This window comes from Budorcas taxicolor, chromosome 2, assembly GCF_023091745.1.
Source record: "Budorcas taxicolor isolate Tak-1 chromosome 2, Takin1.1, whole genome shotgun sequence".
NCBI classification, from domain to species: domain Eukaryota; kingdom Metazoa; phylum Chordata; class Mammalia; order Artiodactyla; family Bovidae; genus Budorcas; species Budorcas taxicolor.
Window position 1 is genome coordinate 154,074,762 of NC_068911.1, and position 21,116 is coordinate 154,095,877.

Below are 21,116 nucleotides of genomic sequence, written 5' to 3' on the forward strand. Positions count from 1 at the left end.
TAAGTCTCATCTCAGAAGGCCATTGGGAGGATTAAATCAAGACCGATTTGGTCACTTGTGAGCTGTTACATGGTACCTGGCACATATGCTAGGCTCCAAGTTTGGTGATGCTAGTGGGATGTGTATTGTTTTATGTCATTTTAGACAGGAGAAAGTCAGAGATGCTATTCTAATCCTTGTTTCCATCTTACCAGCATATAAATTGAATGCTTCTCTTCCAGTCATTGTTTAGAGCAAACAGAGAAGTTTTGCTTCCTTAGTCAAGAAAAAAGAAAAAAAAAAATAGAACTGTTATTAGAGGTGCCCAGGAGAAGTAACAAGAATATAGTAAATGTACTAATGATTGAAATAAGAAGAATCAAAATAGGAATAATCAATTTTTTCCTTTGTCCTAATTTAATGAAAAATAAACACCAGAGGCAGATTTCTCTTGAAGACAAAGATAGCCAAGTTTCTCACTTCCTAAACACTTTCTAAGCAATGTTTACTTTCGGGCTGAATTTTGTTTTTCCTCAGAATCATCAGCTTCGAGTTGCATAAGACCCGGATCCACTCTTGTGAAAGTTGTTTCTAGTTACATTTCCTCATATTCCTTTTGCTCCTCTTCCATTCTAAACTGTTGATTTAAATTTTGAATGTGAAATTTGGAATCTGATGTGCAAAACAAACAAAAGAAAGTGATCATCTGATTAACTGGCAAAACTCTCACACTCCCAAAGCGCTGACATATGTTCACTCAGCAATAGAACAATACATCACATTTGGGCTATTGCTTGCTTAGTTATAAAGTATCATTTTAAAACATTTTAATTGAAAAATAGCATATACATAAAAATGTAGGCAAACCATAAATAAATAGCTCGGTGGATTATTAGGAACTGAAGGCATTCTTGCAACAACCACCCAGGTCTAATTAAATAAACAGCATTACCAACTTCCCAGAAAGCCCTCTTACATTTTGTCATATGCTTATTTCCTCCATTATTTTTTAACCTGGAAAATTCCACCTTCAAAGAAATAAAATAATACAATCAACACAGAACACATTTCACCTAGATTCATCAACCATTAACATGTAGCCATATTCCCTTGTTCCTACAACCTCCTTCCCACCGTCCATCTTGTTTAACCATTTAAGAAGCATTCTTAACCCTAAAAATTTCATTTTTTCCTAAAAGAACATTTTCCTACATAACCACACTACCGTTATCACAATAAGTTAAATATTGATTCAGGGACATCTAATATCTAGTCCCATTCAAATTTCCCAATGTCCCCCAAATTTCCTTTTAAATTTTTTCTCCATCCATGATGGAGTCAGTGTTCCTATATTACTATTCTTCATGTTTATTTGGTCTTTCCCACTCTATAACAATCTCAACACTGTTCCACTCTGGAATATTGAAAACTCAGAATACCTGAGAGAGTGTCTTATAGTGCATTTTCAAAGTGGATCTTCTGACTCTGGGCTTCTCTGATAGCTTACCTGGTAAAGAAAACACCTGCAATGGAGGAGACCCTGGTTCCATTCTTGGGTTGGGAATATCCCCTAGAGAAGCGATAGGCGGCCCACTCCAGTATTGTTGGGCTTCCCTTGCGGCTCAGCTGGTAAAGAATCTGCCTGCAATGAGGGAGACCTGGGTTCGATCCCTGGGTTGGGAAGACCCCCTGGAGAAGGGAAAGGCTAGCTACTCCAGTATTCTGACCTGGAGAACTCCATGGACTGTATAGTCCATGGGGTCACAAAGAGTCGGACAAAATTGAGCAACTTTCACTTTCACTTCACTTCTGACTTTATTGTCATTCGTATGTATTATGTTTACTCCTAAGGGTGGTGACCTCAGATGTCCCAGGTAAGAACAGCTACTTAGTTATGGAAACTGTAAAATCAAAATTCAGGACTTCTTGTTCAAAAAGCAGGGGGAAATGCTGTTTAAGAAAATAAAATATAGACTTCTATCTTTAAAAATATTTTGTTACTATGAATTGTAATAGGGATAGCAGTAATACATAAGAAATAACATAAACTTGTAAATTGTACAAAAAAAAAAAAAAAATGGGGGGACTTCCCTGGTGGTACCCTGGCTGATGCAGAGGATTTGGGTTTGATTTGCTGGTCTGGGAAGATTCCACATGCTGCAGAACATCTAAGCCTGTACAACAACTACGGAGCCCACACTCTAAAACCCACGAGATGCAACTCTGGAGTCCACGTGCTGCAACTACTGAGCTTGTGTGCCACAACTGCTGAAAGCTGCACATCCTAGAGAACACACACTGAAACTCCTGAGCCTACACGTTTGCCGCCTAAGCTCCACGAAAGGAAAAGCTACCGCAGTGTGAAGCCCGTGCACCGCAACAAAAACCCCTGTTCGCTGCAACTAGAGAAAGCCCGCACAAAGCAACAAAGACCCAGCGCAGCCAAAAATAAATAGCATCTAAATAAATACATAAAATGTTTAAAATAAATAAATTTTGGTGTCATATTTTTATATAATAAATAGTAATACTAATAAAGCCAATACTTTGTGGTATCTTGATGGATCATGAAATTTTTCTGGCCTTTTTTTGTCTATTTATTTATTAGATCAAATTTATACTTTTAGCAACATTATTCTCAATCAATAAAATTGAAAGCAACCATTTTTGACAAATAAAATATAGGAGATTTTAAAAATAATTTTTGACTTTGAAAAGGACTTTATGCTGATACAACTATTATTACAGCTGTTAAGAGTACTTTATATGCTTCACAATATTGGGATAAATTTTTGACAAGGTATTTTGAAAGACAAAATTTTAAAATATCTAGATTGATGATTCTTGAGAAACAATTTTTCAAAAAAGATTTAACTCTTCATACACACCCATCCTGTGGATTTGCCTGAATCCTCTTGCCATTTGCCTGAATTTAATTTTAAGTGTAAATTTATACAATGGCATATTAATGTTTGTTCTGACATTTTATGTAACTTGCAGAGCTCATATGCATGCAGGCATTCTCAGTTCCTTCAGTTGTGTCCGACTCTTTGTGACCCTATAGACTGTAGCCCGCAAGACTCCTCTGTCCATGGGATTCTTCAGGCAAGAATACTGGAGTGGGTCGCCAAGCCCTCCTCCAGGGGATCTTCCCGACCCAGGGATCAAACTCACGGCTGTCTGCTTCTCCTGCATTGCAGGTAGATGCTTTACTCACTGAGCCACCTGGGAAGCCCCAAAGGTCATATAAGAAACTAAAAATGGCTTCATGGTGTGTATATAATTCAAAAGTCTATTTTATGCATTATTCTACTGTATTGTTACTTACAGCAAAACATTCATCATAAAATTGTTTTCTTGTTAACAGATGATTCATTTAAAGCTTCATATGAAAATAGCACTCTTTTCTATCCAATGTGATAATTTTTAAATTTAATTTCTAAGTTTCTGAATTTTTGTTTTGCAATGGTGCAGAAGTTTTCAACCACAGAGATTCTAACATTTTTGAAGAATTCTAATAACTCATAATATGTTTTGTTGCAATGTCCATGGATACACTGCTGCTCTGTAGTAATTTACAGACAAAATTTACAGCTTGAGCACCATGAGTTCCTGCCCCAATTGTATGTAGCCAAAAGGATGTTAGTCTCATCACTCCTTTGAGGATCCACAGTACCCTAGACTGCTCTGGGCATGCACGTGGGCACTGGGCACCAAGGTCAATTGCGCAGCATGTAAGCTGCCCATCACCCCTCTGTGTCCAACCACCTGAGCCCATACATACTGCCAACTAGAGTATCTTCTCTGCCCACAAGCATGTTCCGTTGTCCCATCACACTTCATATAAAAAACACAGAATCAAAGATAGAAGGATTAAGAATGTCAAGACAGAACAGCAGAGCACAGAAGGAAACTCAAGACTCTGAGAGTAGGGCCCTGTGACTGCACAGATCACACACCCATGAAGCTGACTGACCCCAGGGACCGGGGAAACTGTTCCTAAGAAGGTCAGACAGGCACACTCATCAGTTCTACAACAGGGTCCACAGCCAGCTGGAACAGCAAAGACCAGCAAGAAAATATCTGCTTCCAAGGAACTCCGTGGACTGCTGCTGTGGGGCAGAGGGTCTCACACTTGGTCTGCACCAGTGTAACCTGGAGGGTGAGTAAGAGACAGGTTGCTGGGCCGAACCCCAGAGCTCCTCACCTAGTAGGTCTGCGAGGGCTGTGAATTTGCACTTCTGGGTTAAGCTGATGTAGCCACTGTGCTTTGAGAACCACTGCACTTTGAGAACCACTGCCATAGGGTATAATGGCTCTGATTTGCTTAATATTCTATTTTTGTTAAGAGAGAGAGAAATCCAGATTTTATGCAAAATATTTCCATTTTTTCACATGCTTTGAATGAAATCTTCCAATTGAAAAAAAAAATTTACTCAAAAGTTTTCAAACACCGAATGAAACATATGTGTAGGTGGAATTTGACCTGAGTCCTCTCAGTTTATCACTCACCTGCCAGAAATTATGTTAAATTAAATGGAAATAACACTCAACATCTTAATGTTGAAAAGTCTATGAGCAAATTGGGTCAGGGATACAATTTCTGAAAAGCCATCGCCAGTGAAAGTAGAATGCATTATTTATTCTTTTAGATAAAACTGCTATTATTATTCCCCTGGACTCTAGCAAAAACACAAAAATTATGAGTAAAGGCATAGATATTTTCAGACTGGTTATTTAAGTAAAAGGAAAACACATTATACAAATTAGGTGATGGATTCCCCACCGCGGGTAGAAGTCACAAGGTGAAATAGAGATGTACTGCCTTTGCCTCATTTTTGTCTGAAATGTTAAGGGCTGTTTCACATGAAGCCATCTGTCTCCAACACTTTCAACTCCCTTTGCTTCCAAGCCCCAAACTTTCCTTTATCACAAATATAGTAAGTCCTCTACATATAAACGAGTTCTGTTCAAGAGTGCCTTTGTAAGTCCAATTTGTTCATAAGTCCAACAAATTTAGCTCAGGTACCCAATTAATACAATCAGCTATATAGTATTGTACTGTATGTAGTCGGTCTATAGTACTTTTCACACAAACAATACATAAAAAAACAAAAAATAAAGAAAAATTTTAATTTTACTGTACAGTACCTTGAAAAGTATCAGCAACATCACTGCTGCTTTTACACCTGCTTCTGAATATCCTGGGTTTGAAATAAAGATACTGTATTACTGAACTCTATACAGAACTGTACTGTATACAGAAGCACAGCCACCTGTGGAAGCACACACATGACAAGGGAAACCAGACATATGACCTAACTTATGTAATTGGATATGAGAACACAAATTTGCATTTTGGAAGTTCGCAACTTGAAGGTTGGTATGTAGGCGACTTACTGTAGCATACAGTTGGCTGCACAAATCCAATATTTAACCACTCTATTTAGGACTGGGGAAAAAGGAATGAAGGCACATTTTTCATGAAGTGAAAAAACTACAGCTGAATTCATTTTACTTAGTAGCAATTAAAACACATTTGTGAATTTATAAATATTTTGTAGCATGGTTCAGCAAGTGTTTCTAATTTGAGCAATGACAGGTGTTTGTTGTTTCAAATAAAAAGTGATCCTGGGGTCTTTTACTTAGGATTCAAAATATGTCACGGTGGAAGTATGAAATTGAATGCAAGCTTCATTTTCTCCAGAAACCAGTTGTGATATGCCCTGTTGAATTAATTCTGCCGTATGTTAGAGTAACATGGGAAAAGTACCTACTATGTGTCAAGATCTAGTTCTCCTACTTGCAGTTAATTTTCGGAGCAATTCTGAGACCTAGATCTTAGTAGTCTCATGTTATGGATGAGGAAGCTGAGGTCAGAAAGGGTAAAATGACTTAGCCAAGGTCATATGGTCAAGAGGAAACAGATGGAATTTGAACACAAAGCCTGGATCTTACGCATCAAATGGTCACATTCATCAACCCTAGCTCAGCTGAAAACTTGCAGGGGCTGTCCCACTAGATCAATGTCAGTCTCATACACAGTGTATGGGGACTGGGGAGCCAAGGGCTTCAAGTGAACAGTGATCCAGGTTCCTTCCTGTGTTTGTTTTTGGGAGTTGATTGCAAAATTAAATCCTGGACTGTGAAGTCAGATTGTATTCAAATCCAGTCTTTGTCACTCAGTAGTTTACAACCTTTGGAAAACTGCCTAGCTGCACAAAGCCTCAGTTTCCCCCCTTGGTAAAATGAGGATGATAACGGCACATATCCCAGGGAATGTACTGAGAATAAAAGGAGATGATGAGTATAAATCACTGGGCAATCTACTTAGCACATTGTGAAAGCTCAATAAATCTCGGTTATTATGATATTCTTTCATTTTAAAGGATCTTTGGGAGCCCCCACATCTCCAAATATCTTATCAACACAAGACCTACATCTGAAGCTGCAACAGCACAAGTTCAGCAGGTCACTGACTCCCACTCTTAAGAGTCAGTTCAGGTGTCATTTCTCCCAGGAAACTTTCTCAAACCTTCCATACACATTTGCCTAGCATTCTACTTATCATACACTATATTAAATTCCTCTCTATTATGATGTTTACTAATGTGACATTTGCTTTACTTAGGCTATGTGTTCTCTGAGAACAGACCTTTTTTCTGTCTTACCCATTTTTGGGTAGATCCAGAAGTACTGGGTCTTGCCCTAACTGGTTGGTCCAAGGCCCTACCTCTGCAAAGCCACCCCTCTACCAGAAAAGCATTTCTGGGAAACCAGCAGTGTTGCTCTGCCTGGCAGGCACAGGGCCCTGCTGAGTTCTGTGAACTCAGCTGCCTCTTCCACTGGATGTCACTTCCCCTTGTCCACCCCGGTCATCACCCACCAGGTTCTTTGGGAACACTCTCAGTAACAAAACTGAGTCTATAAACAAGAGGAAAGAATCTTTGCTGTCTGGATTTTACTTGATTATAGGATTTCCCATGACCACAGTGGAGTAGAACAGCAGAAAAATGGGATTGATTCAGATCTGGCAAAGGCGATACAAGGGGGCATTGCCTGCAGACATTAAAAATAATAAAACCAATTAGAAATCAATCTGCTTTTTAAATTTTTTTTCTTTTTAGACACACTGCACAGCTTGCGGGATCTCAGTTCCCTGACCAAGGATTGAACCCGTGGTTGAACCCAGGCCACTGGCCGTGAAAGCCCTGACTCCTACCACTAAACCACCAGGGAACTACTCAATCTGCTGTATACTATCACTGCTGCTGCTGCTGCTAAGTCACTTCAGTCGTGTCTGACTCTGTGCCACCCCATAGATGGCAGCCCACCAGGCTCCGGCGTCCCTGGGATTCTCCAGGCAAGAACACTGGAGTGGGTTGCCATTTCCTTCTCCAACGCATGAAAGTGAAAAGGGAAAGTGAAGTCTCTCAGTCGTGTCCGACTCTTCGCGACCCCATGGACTGCAGCCTACCAGGCTCCTCCGTCCATGGAATTTTCCAGGCAAGAGCACTGGAGTGGGGTGCCATTGCCTTCTCTGATACTATCACTATGCACTGGCAATTTCAACAGTGCTAAACTACTGCTTCCTGAAAAGCATCTGCAGTTGAGCTAAGTTCTACACAACTGCTGCAGTCATTGTAGAGTTTTAACAATAATAATAAAACAATAACATTAGCAATAATAATAATATAAACTCCAAACTAGCAAGTTCTGTTACTTATCCTTTAATAAACATGGCAGCTACACAAAAGTTAATTCAGAGAACTCCTAGTTTTACAGTCAATCTCCAAACACACAGATTCAACATGTAATTTCATTTGAAGAGTTTGGAAGTGTTTGGAATAGGTCCAGCTCACTAAGACTGTAGCTTGTGTCTTCAATTCCCTGATTGCTACATATTCCTGCATTAAATGATAGGTCCAAAATAATAACAACAAGGTGATTGAACAGACAGAATTTTAATTACTTCAATTTTATCATTATAGGTGACCACTGGAACTTTTTGTGTTTGAAATTTAAAAATAGGATAAAGCACAAATTGTGGATTTTGCCTGGTAGATGCAAATTTTAGTTTATGTACCAAAATCTTTCTGAATTTTAATTTTAGTAATATCATTGCATTGAATATTTTTAACTGTTTTTCTAATGAATGAAGGCAGATCAAGAATGATTATGGTATGAAATTCTAAATTAAAATCTGAAAGTCATAAATTATTATTGAAAACAATTTTATTGAGTTAGGAAGTATTAGTGATCTACTACAGGTGTCAAATATATTAGGAATGCTGTGAAAAGTAGTATTCCCTGGACCCTGATATCTTACAAAGAATGATCTTTCAGATATTACTGAAAACCAGAAATCTATATTATAGACTGTACATACAGAAATCATGTTATTGACTATATGTATATTGCTGAAGTATGTTGTACAAAATATATGATGTTACTAAAATCCAGACCAGAAGCAACAAAGTCTAAGCTGGAGACAGAGATCAAACCCTTATTTTCTGGTCAAGCGTGTCCTGCTCCTCACCCTCTCCATTCCTGTTCCCAGGGTTTCTGGGCTTTGGTGCAAAAATTCCTGAGGAGCCTGCCTCACCGGTTCTCCCACAAGCCACTCACACAGCTTCAGTTCATTCTGGGACCCCTCTGCCTTTGTAACCATTTCAAGTGTAGAGCCCAACAGCGAGTAATATAGCCCCTGTTAAATGGGTAAATGAAAGAAAAAGATAACGTGAAATTAAACCACTCCAACATGATTGTATGTAATCATTTCTATTTTCCTCTAGGGTGGACAGTGAGGAAATTGATGTGAGTGGAAAACAAATAAATTACTTATGGTCACAGGCGCAAATAAAGTCTTGATGAGTGGGTACCAAGTGGTAGCTCAAAGACTCAATATCCTTCCATCTGATGGGTTTAGCATCTTCAGTATATGGATTCCACAACTGGCATTTGTGTCTGCATCAAACCCTGAAAAGGAAAAGAAGGTGGAGAATCAGAATGAGAGTTTTTTTATGGGTCGGTGTTAGGAGTGACATATTATCATTTCTGTTCACATTCCATTGGCTAGAACTCAGCCGTGCGTGCTGTGTCTGACTCGCTGTGTCCGACTCGCTGTGTCCGACTCATTATGTCCCTAGGGACTGTAGCCCGCCAGGTTCCTCTATCCATGGGACTCTCCAGGCAATACTGGAGTGGGTTGCCATGCCCTTCTCCAGGGGAATCTTCCCTACCTAGGGGTCAAACAGGCATCTCTTACATATCCTGCATTGGCAAGGAATTTCTTTACCATAGCACCACTTGGGAAGCCCAGAACTCGGTCAAATGGCCACAGCTACCCTCAAGGAACTTGTAAAATGTAATATAACTGTATATTCAAGAAGAAGAGGAAATAGGCTTGGTAAGAAATTAGCCATCTGCTGCCCACAATCCCCATGCTCATTCTTGTAGTCACCATGATGTGACAATGTCCATATGTGTGTTTTAGTAGGAGAACAATGGCAGACAGGTGAGCAGATAGAACTATGAATAAATAGAAGTTTTTTATCTTTTAAGGTTAAATGGCAAAACCACATGGTATACCTTCAAATTGCTTCCTTGTTTTTTTTTTAAATTGTTTCCTAAAAACACCACTGGACATATCCATTTCATTATCTAAAAACAAGTTGTATACGCCATCCTATACATAAATGTGGTCATGGGCAAAATATGTCCTCTTATCTTCACAATTTGGGTGTAAGACTCATTGGGGCTTTATTTTGTAATTATCTAGTAAGTGGAGTGAATCTCCCAATACATTTATGAAACAATGATCTTCAAAGGAAATAAATACAAATTAATCTGTATAGTTCCCCTGCTTGTTCGGAAGTTGAGCCCCCTTGAAAGTCGCTCTCCCAGGTATTTCTTAGATTCTCCAGGGGTAGTAGCCTCTGGTGTGAACTCAGCAACAAACACACTCCTTGCTTCACTGCTTTAATGTCTTAGCAAGGCACCTGGCCATTGACTATAGTCAAGAGTCCCCTGGAGAAATACTATTCCACCATGTTCATCAATTCTCCACTGGTGGCAGCTCTAAACCCTGGATGCCAAAGCTGTGCAATGGATCATGGCACTGTTTGGATCAACACTCATGACTACTTCATGAACACATATCCTTACTTTCTGGCTTTACCACTTGTGGTACATTATAATATTGTTCAGGAAACATTTATTCACTTACCCCACTCCCTCATGACAGGAGAACATGTCCACATCCATTGACATGGTTTTAAACATGTGGTTTGCTTTGACCTCATGGTGGGTGAATGGACTGTCATACACTTTGCTCTTGAATTCAACCATGTAACTTATTTCTACCATTGAGATATTAGTTTATAAAGCACACATAGAAGTCTGAAATGTGCTTGGCATTTTAAGATAACTTATAAGCAGATTATGAGTTAAGGGCCAGCTTTCATCATCTGCTATGATCTCAAAATCAGTCCTTGAGGCTGAGCCGGAGAGATAGACACCAATCCATCCATTCCATTTTTTCACCTCTTCCTCTGTTTCATTCAGACACCCCAGGACCAAACCAATCAAAATGAAACAAGGACCTGAATCCAGTTTGGGACTTAGCTTTGATCTCTTTGTACATTTAATTAACAGTGACCTGTCCACGTTCTTCACAAGTCAGCTTGTAGAATTTCTTAAAAATGGCATTTTAAAAATAAAACTTTTGAATGACTTTTCACTATCACCTTAAAAATTCAGGCTTAACATTTCCTTTGAAAGAAACATTTACTGGAGTTTTCTCTGATTAAGCTTTCATGAATCATAGGTCTTCCACATAAGCAAACTCTCCCTACAGGGTTAGTCGGGTCTTTGCTGGCAAATATTTTACAAAGAAGGTATTTGTTTCAGAAATAAACATTTAATTTGGATGAATCTTAATAGTCACAGTGCTTGATTCTGATGAAAATGTTTGCTAGCAACATTTCTGCTTTGGAACCATTTGTTTCTATTATTTTGACAGAAATAAAATTTGGTTGGTTGTTGTTTGAGATGTGAAATGGTTTTGTAAGCATTTCAGCCTGATGCCCAGGCAGGCAGTCACAATAATTCTTCTCCAAATAAATGGGAGCCACCATTTTTCTATTCATTATTTCAGTAAGAAAAGTTTAACCAGTGAAAGGATTTGCAAAACATTGCATTGTAAAAACCTTAATGAAAACTGCAACAAAAGTTAGAGCACTGTAAATATTTTTGCAAAGGTTTGGGCAATCTTTTCTTTCCATAAATACTTGTCTGCACAGTAAGAGAAGTTAAAAGCCAAATGAGAAAGATGTGTTGTCTCATGTGTAGTTTTGAACAGCAAATATTGAATTTAGCAGAGGATCTTCCTGTGCCTTTTGTGTCACATGTAAGGTGGAAAAGTAGAGTAAATTTCATGCCAACATATTAGCAACATAAAGGTGACTTCTGTAATTAAATCATTTTTTTAATCATCAAAATTGAAAATAAGAGAAAACAACTTCTGAAGAAGTCCAGGGTCAATCAGCTAAATAAACTAAAGTCATTCAGTCAACTAGCATTGATTGGATTTTAGCAAGATGAAATTGACTTTGCTCCAACTCCACCCACTTCACAAACTAATTAAAAAAGCACATCAGCAACATCTTCAATCAGCTAAGGAAGATAAGTAGGCTTCAAAGCAATCAACTACAAAACTCTGTCAAGAACAGCAATAGATCCTCAAAGAACTTCGGAGAGCTTTCTGAAAGTTACACACATCAATCAAATAAAAAAAAAACAAAACTCAGAGCCATGCACTTGTATTTTGGGGGGACTTTCTTGAACAATGTATTGGCCGACTTATAACTAAAAGAAAACCACACATCAGCAGGGCATATATTAGCATCCAAGATCTCACTCAACTTCAGTCCACCTAAATTCCCATCAGGCAAGAGTAATAACAATGCTTGGATCAGAAGGGCATGAAGGGTCATTGAGCAAATCATTTAAAATGTCTAGAAATGTGCAGCTCCTATAGTCCTTAAATAGAATAGAGGATTATTAGATTACCTTTTGCAAGGAACAGTGACTACAGGTCAGTAAAAGACCTTGCATTGTGAGTGTCTCATTCTTTTTACCATCCAAAACACCACAGACCATTCTGTTCATTTTTTGAATAAAGAAATGAATAAAAGAAGCACTTGAGGTTATTTAATAGCACAAGAAATGTTTTCATCTATGTGTTTTCAGTCTCAAAGTATTGAAAGTCTAATTTTTTTAAATGAAAGGTATCTTCCTATTCAAAACTCTGTGCTGTTGACAAGTCTAGCAAAAAGATTCAGAAAAAGTCTGAAAATATTAAATTCTTTCACTTTTGGATGATGTAAACGGAAGAAAGAAAAAGGAGTTTGGAAAAAAAGAAAGAAGAGACAAAATTACACAGAAGACTATGCATGTCTAATATGGTGTTAAGTTTTCATGTCATTCTTATCGGCATTTAGTGAGAGCCATTGCTTTTCTCTATCTTAAGTGTCTTTTTTAAATGTATGTCCACATACTCTATTCAGAGTTACTGTTACTTTATGCATGCAAAAGTATTTCTAAACCTTTCAAAAAATAAACTTCCATGAAATACCTTGACTCAGTGATTGTGGGACTGCATAAGGGGATAATATGTACAGCTGGGGTAATGTGAGCCACTCAGGGTGCCTCAGAACAGAAGCCATGTGCCAACTAGCATGAAAAGTACTTAAATATACAACTGCTACAGTAATACCAGTGTGTATCTGCTAAATATCAATGCTGCCTTTCTTTTCTGTCGATGTATAAACATTCTGGAATTCAGAAATGCATCCGTAGGAACCCAGAAAGTTAAATTATACATTGAATTTTAGAGCAGAAAGGGATTCAGAAGCACAAATCCTGGTTTTAGAATAAGGAGTCATGAGTGACATACTTGCACTCATAAAGCTCTTTGTGGCAGAATTGGGGCTAGATCAAGTATTGAAACTGTACAATATTCTTTTTCAACAGCTCAAGGAGAGAGTACCTATTACACTAAGTAGATTTTCTATCATACTGGTCAACAGCTGGTGGAAAATCAATTTCAGGCCATCAACCAGAGAATTCAAAGTCTTGAAGAAGTGAAACATTACTGGTTCTTATGAAAATACAAACTTCTCTACATCCCACTCCTCCATCAAACATTCATAGATAATAACGAGAGATAATTCATACCAAAAGAATGGCTGAAACAAATGGAAACAATACTCTTGTGGGTTTGCTTTGTGGAAATGCCACAGGAAATTAACCAGTGAATCACATTTCACTTCTATTTCACTCCTTCAAGAGGCATGATGATCTCATAGAGAGAGCATCATTTTCAGTGGCAGATGGATACAGTGAAAATCTCAGTGTGGCCACTTCATAAATAGCTAAAATTTGAATTTAATTATCAGTATTATAGTTATCTAGCTATAAGATATTGAGAGAAATAATGACACTTGTAACCTGATTGTTGTAGAAATTAAATGAAAAATTTATGTATGACTCATAAGACATCAGCCTTACCTGCCTGTGGCTACAAAATGATGTTGCATTTTCTTTTCATGTCCAGACTGTTAGGATCTGAACTAACTCCTGGCAGATGACCCCCTCAAAGTTTTCTGGGTGTTTCTCAGGATCGTGTCTCCCACGTGCTCCAGAGTAAATCTGTTAGCTTCCTCACCTACATCTGCTCCTGTGCTCTGACAGTCCCCACAATAGCAGTCCTCTTCTGGGCAGCTTTTTTTTTTGTTGTTGTTCACACCACTTGGCATGCTGGATCTTAGTTCTCTGACCAGGATCGAACCCGTGTCCTCTGCAGTGGAAGCGTGGAATCTTAACCACTGGACTTCAAAGGAATTTCCTGGGCAACTATTTTTGACTATAGATCCCCACTGCCATCCCCTTGGTTTTATCATGAGCTTACTGCTCAACCCAACTTCCCGCATTACAATTGGGAAATGATTAGGGATGATGTGATTTACTCCCAGTTTAATTGAGGTTTATGTTTATAGGAAATAACACAACTGCTAGCATCTCACATGCCCCAAATCTTCCTTAGCTCTGCTTCTTAGGTCAACACCCATTCTCTCCCTCAACTTGCCTTCTTGTACAAGGGCTCACTAATTCTCCCCACTGGAAATGCCCCAAATATTCCCATGCCTAGAGTCTGGGACCACCTTCACTTTCCCACCTGGGGACCCATAAAAGAAAAATGTCTTCCTCACCAGTCCAAGGCCAGTTCATATCCAGACCTAGAACTTCCTCCTTACAGGATATCTGACAGCAATTAACCCTTTCTTCAGGGCAAAATGACCACCTAACACGTAAGGTCTGGCCTGATGTCTTAGTTGTGACATACCCTGGAGTCAAGGGGATATTTTCCAAAGCCTTGTATATTCATTCTTAAATAACAACACATGTAGGACAACAGTTACTAAGACATGCCTAGCATTTTTAAAAACACTGTCAAAGTGTTTTTTCCAAAATGAAATACAAAAACACAACAAAGTATGCCTCACTCATGTCATGGTCTGGTCTCACATTCTAATCTCTTGTGAACAAGGCGCAGTCACACACAGGATCTAATGAAAAGAAAAAAAAAAGAAGAAGAAATGGATTTAGAGATAAATCATAGCCTTACCCTAAAATAAGAAACTTCTTACAAACCTATAAATAATAGACTTTCAGCTTTAAAAGACTCTAGTGCCCCTTGGGATATAGTAATATTTGTGGCTATTGTTATTTATGATTATAATTAGTATTCATAGGAAAAGTGGAAACAGTGACAGATTTTATTTTCTTGGGCTCCAAAATTACTGTGGATGGTGACTGCAGCCATGAAATTCAAAGACGCTTGTTCCTTGGAAGGAAAGTAATAACAAGACCAAGCATATTAAAAAATAGACATTATTTTGCCAACAAAGATCCTTGTAGTCAAAGCTATGGTTTTTCCAGGTCATATATGGATGTAAGAGTTGGACCATAAAGAAGGTTGAATGCTGAAGAATTGATGCTTTTGAAATGTGATGCTGGAGAAGACTCTTTAGAGTCCCTTGTACAGCAATGAAATCAAACCAGTCAAACTTAAAGGAAATCAACCTGGAATATTCATCAAAAGGATTAATGCTGAAGCTCCAGTATTTTGACCATCTGATGAGAATAGCCAGCTCATTGGAAAAGACTCTGATGCTGGGAAAGATCAAGGGCAGGAGCAGAAGGTGGCAGCAGAGGATGAGACGGTTAGAGAGCGTCACCACTCAAAGGACATGAGTTTGAATAAACTCTTGGGAGATAGTGAAGGACAGGGAATCCTGGTGTGCTGCAGTCCATGTATTGCAAATAGTCAGACACTACTTAGTGAGTGAACATCAAAGAAATAGGACGCAGTAGTTAGTTTGCAATATCCAAACTAAGTAAACAGAGCTCAGACACCAAATCTTAGGTGATAGTCTCGGGGGCAGGGAGGAAATATATGCATTACGTTACTAAAGTCATGGGCAATAAGATAGAGTTGCTATTTCTTAAGTGTCTATTACCATGCATCTGGCCATTTAACAACTATTTACTTTCATACAGGAACCTTAAATGTTGGACATCAGTCCCGTTTTACATATGAGGAAAGCATACAAGTTGCCTAAGATGACCCAGGTAGTAAATGATGGGGCTAGAATTGATGCCCAGTCTATTTGATACAAAAGCCAATTATCTTTCTAATCTTCTCAACACATGCTTCTACCTGCCTAATACCTAGACAGACAATGCCTGATGATGAGACATGGTGATACTGAACATGAGGAAAATGAAAAAGACCAAGAGTTTTGATAGCTTTCTCGTGATTCTCATATTTAGCATAAGAGTATGTATTCAGGGTAGTGACAGATTTCTTCTTTCCTTGAATTTCAGTGCAGCAAAACACATGACATGGATTCATTGTTTCATTCCCTCGAGTCACTCAGCCAGCATTAGTTAACCAGGTACCTTGTGAGAGCTATGTAGGCATGCAGATATAGACAGTAAAATGAAAAGATTTCTAAGATTCTGTTCATCTTAGAGTCTAGTAGGGGAACCAAGAGGGAAATCAATTAAGTACTTGGCATTGTTAAAAACATTGCCAGCAAGATAGGCTCAAGGTGATGTAGGGTGTCATGTAGCTCAGACTAAGAGGATAAAGAAGACCTCTGTGAGGCACTGACTCAGAAACTTGAAGGATGATAGGCATTAACCAGGTGGACATGGTCTATTAAGAGAATAAACAGCATAGGGGAGGCACTAAGGTGTGAAAACGCTTGGTGCATTTGGAAAACTCTAAGTAGGTCTCTTTGAAACTTCGACAAGTGGTGCTTATAACTTAAGGCTTAGTTTCTTCACATTTGAATCAGAAGTAATAAAAGTACCATTTTATTTTGTAGGAATGGATGTTTAATTTGAGCTAAATTTGGGCTTAGCACACTTCTTGGTCCTTAGCACAGTCTTCATAAATGTTAGCTCTTGTGATCATGGAGAACTTTGCAGGTCAGGTGGATATGACTTTGGTGAGCAGTAACCAAAAACCATCTGGGTCAAACTGACTTACCAATAAAGAGAGACTCTAGACTTCTGATCTGAAAAGCACCGAAGTAAGCCAAGCTTTCAGGCATGATTCAGTTGGAGATACAGCCTAAGGAAAGCTAGTAAGTGCTTAACCACTGGATCTGGAAGTGAGGAGGAGGAGGAAGAAGAGGGAAGAGGAGAAAAAAGGGAAGGAGAAAAAGAATCAGTGGCCTTGATTTTTAGTGTTTGCAAAGTTCCATGGTGTGAATACTTCCACTGTGGCCAGTTTATGTTTTAAGCTACAAACATAATGTTAACCAACTCACAAGATCCCTGAAAATGTAGCAGTTGGCTCTCATGAGCTAGCTGGTATGAACCAGCTCCAGGAAAGCTGGATCCAGCTTGGTTTCTTTGAGATTTGTTTCACCTATGTGTGTCACCATACTGAAGATGACTTTTCTCATGATCTCAGAGTGCCAGAGAACATGGTACTTTTTCTTCATGCGGGGGTGGGGGTGGGTAGGGTTCCAGAAAGATGGCTTCTCTTGCTATGGAAAAGGAGTCTCAAGTTTCACTTTGTTTGGACCTCCCCTGAACCAATCCTTGTGTTAAGCGTTTATTCTGATTCAGATCTTCTGGGGATAGGTCATGGGTCCATCCTTAGCTTCTCAGTCGTGTCCTACTCTTTGTGACCACATGGACTGTAGACAGGAAGACTCCTCTGTCAATGGGATTTCCCAGGCAAGAATGCTGGAGCGGGTTGCCATTTTCTCCTTCAGGGGATCTTCCCAATTTAGGGATTGAACTAGTGTCTCAAATGTCTCCTGCATTGGCAGGCATGTTCTTTACCATTGAACCACCTGGGAAACCCAAGGATGAGTCAATCCCACTCAGATGACATAAAGAGAGGTCATAGACCTCGTGTTAGGTGCTATTAGGAAGAGAACCAAGGGAGAATGAATTCTGGTTGAACTACCAGCAAAAGCCCAGGGAACAGCCGAGGGAGTTTACACTGTATAGCAAGGGTGATGCAAAGATCCTGGGAAGACATATCATTGGAAATGTAGTCTTCCAACATCAGATGCCAATCTTTATTTTAAAAACATATTTAAAAACTATTGTTTCTAGCATCATGGCTGATTACACCAGCTGCTAAGTCGCGTCAGTCGTGTCCAACTCTGTGCGACCCCATAGACGGCAGCCCACCAGGCTCCTCCGTCCCTGGGATTCTCCAGGCAAGAACACTGGAGTGGGTTGCCATTTCCTTCTCTAATGATTACACCAGGGAAAGTGTTTATTATGTTAGCTCAGGTTTTAACTTCAGATATTTTATAAATAGCCAAGACCTAAGTTATAAAAGAGGCAATTTACAAGGATCTTCTCATTTTACAAATGAGAATTTGCTTTGATTCTCCAGGTTTCTGGCCATTTTGAGGTGGAGAAAGATGAACTCAATTAAACTTTAACTGAATAGTAAATGAGGGGGTGATTCTATTATGGCATCCACAAGATAATGCATAATCAAGAAGAACCTATAGGGCAATTAGCCTCCTGAGAGACTCTAATATTTCAATAAGTCACAGAAATAAATTCTGGGGAATTTAAAGAATAAGACTCTATTAATTGCAATGTTCTCTTATCCAAAGCAAAACATGTGCATGTATGTCTTCTTGCCGTTTTTCTATCCAGTTGTTCTTGAACTTCTTTGCAACTTTCCAGCCCCTCACTTTTGCCTCTGGCTGATTTTAAATTATGCTAATTGGAAGAGGGAAAAATGCTAGTAATGGAATAAAATAGAATGCTATTTCTTATAGCATCTGGTGCAATCTGAGCCATTTAAAAGTGCATCTTATGGAATAGAGATCTGAATAAGCAATGCCAGTCTGATTACAAACAACATGGGTCTCATTAGAATATGTCAATCTGATTGCTAGGTAGTGATACACTGCAGATTACTAAGCCATAATTGCCTCTTACACATTATGGGTATAATATATAGTTTCTCTGGGTGCATGTTAAAGTTGCTTTCTCTCATGGCTATCTTTTCCAGCTCTACACAAAGCAATGTCTATGTTTTACTAAGTTAATTTTAACTGGGTCCTTAAGTCCTAATTCTATTTTCTTCTAAGCATTCATGAAGTTTTCTACAGCAGCATTGTAAACAAAGAATTATATCCAAGGAGTTTGCCAGAAACAAGATATGTCAGGGGTCTATTACCCATTCAACTGGGAGCAGTCAATGGCTCAAGGCACTTCCTCCAGAGGGGAAGGGTAAAATCACTGAGGCTAAAGCCCACAACATAGCTACGAGTCTTAATTAGGTTGTTGATTCAAGTGTGTGGGGTATTTTTTCATTGTTAAAATTCATTTGGTTCTTTATTATGACTAGAAGAATTCAGAGATTTAGCCCAGATCATGACTGGCTCACAACGGTCATTTCCTGACTTAAAACCTCCTACATAGGTTCCCAAATCAAGACTCAACTTTCACACTTTCCAATAACACAATCTCTCCAACTTATGCTTCCCCCTCACACAAGAACTGGCTCTACCCCAGCCAGAACTATAGCCCCTAGACCACCAATGAGCAAAAGGCAAACCTCTGTGCAGCTGAAAATCCAGGTAAGTCCCTGGACTCTGTGTTAGGGGGTATGGAGGTAGATGCACCATGAGCTGGGAGTCAAGCTACAAGAATTCAAAGTCGTGCAATGTGGGATGCATCTGTGGTCCTCTCCTTCAGTTTTCTCATCTGAATCCACAGTGAATAGATGTCTAAATTGCGTTTCCAATAATTTTCATTCTATGGAGATACTGTTGTTGTTGTTTAACTGCTAAGTCATGTCAGACTCCTTGGAACCCCATGGACTACAGCACGCCAGCCCTCCCTGTCCCTCACCATTTCCCAGAGTTCATCCAAATTCATGTCCAGGTGGGCCATTGAATCAGTGATGCTATCCAACCATCTTATCAACAAGAAGATATTAAGAGGGTTTTATTTTCAAATGTGTTTGGAAAAAGCTTAAACAGGCAAAATTGGTTTCTTTCCCATGGGATTTCTTAGAGTCTTTAATGTATTAAGTTAAAATGCTTTATGAATCTCCAAAAGGGATTAGTGAAATACATTACTGTTTTCCAATCTTATTTGATCATAGAATTCTTCTGGCACCAAGCTACCATTTATTTAATAATACTCATCAACATTTTATCAACCTAATGATTTATCTAAATACTTATGTACTCTCTATGGTGTCACATTTGGACAACATGTCTCGTTCACATGGTCTGATTGTCTCATGTAAACATCCACAAGAATTTTCTTTAGAACTGATTACACTGAATTCTCACAAGACCCTGACAAAGAAGGGATCACCCTGACAAAGAAGGCTCTCATATTAAAGATGAGTAAACTGAGTTTCAAGGGGGTTAAGGGATTTGTCCAAGGTTACACAGATAGGGTCCACATAAAGTCTGTGCACTTTTTTATTCCATCATGCTCAGTCTCTCCTTTGGTTAATTTTTCTCTCATCTTTGGACTCATCTCTTTTTTTCCTGTTTAGTTAATTACTAGCCTCTTTGTCAGAGGCCATCATCAAAATGAAGAATGGCATTTGCGAAATGTTGTCCATAGCTTTTATAATTAAAGAAAATCACCACTTCCTCCCCCACTATATATCACAGGTGGTATCTTAGCAATAGTAGATTACACTCTGCTTTTAGTGAAAAGGAAACAATGGAAATTAATTATCATGAAACACAATGGCAAACACTGTACTTTAGCGCTTCCCTGGTGGCTCAAATGATAAAGAATCTGCCTGGGATGTGGACCATGTGGGTTCAATCCCTGGGTTGGGAAGATCCCCTGAAGTAGGAAATGACAATCCATTTTAGTACTCTTGCCTGGAGAATTCCATGGACAGAAGACCCTGGTGTATTATAGTCCATGGGGTCTCAGAGTCGGACATGACCAAATGACTAACATTTTCACTTCAGACTTTGGAAATTAATTCTCATGAAACACAGTGTGGAAGGTGAACACTGTTCTTAAGGTATAGTTTGATTCACTAGAGTTTATCAAAAATAATTAACATGACAAATCAGACAAAAGTAAGCCATCTGGCACCAGAATAGGCAAGTGGTGTTTAGGGAAGAATGTACCGACTAACATATCTACTCCCAATGGTGTGTAGCATCATCAAATGGAACACATACACTGGACAAATTGACTAATTAGATAGGAGGGGGCAACCCGGCTTTATCAAAAGGTATGGTGGTGGAATAGAGGCGGCAAGCAATCTCTGGAGTTCAACTACCTGTCTAAATTCCAACCTTTATTAGTGGGGTGGCCTCAGACTAGTGGTCCAATCAACTTATGCCTTAGTGTTTTAATCCATAAAATGGGCCTGAGTGCTTCTGTCTGTCATAAGCTATTATATATAAATAAACAGAGTTCAGTACATGGCTAGCACATGGTTCAAGTGTTTACAATGTTTAAAGGACTGAAACCCTCTAAGACTGCACTTTAGCTCTAATTCTTCAGAAGTCTCAGAACAAGCCTTCAGG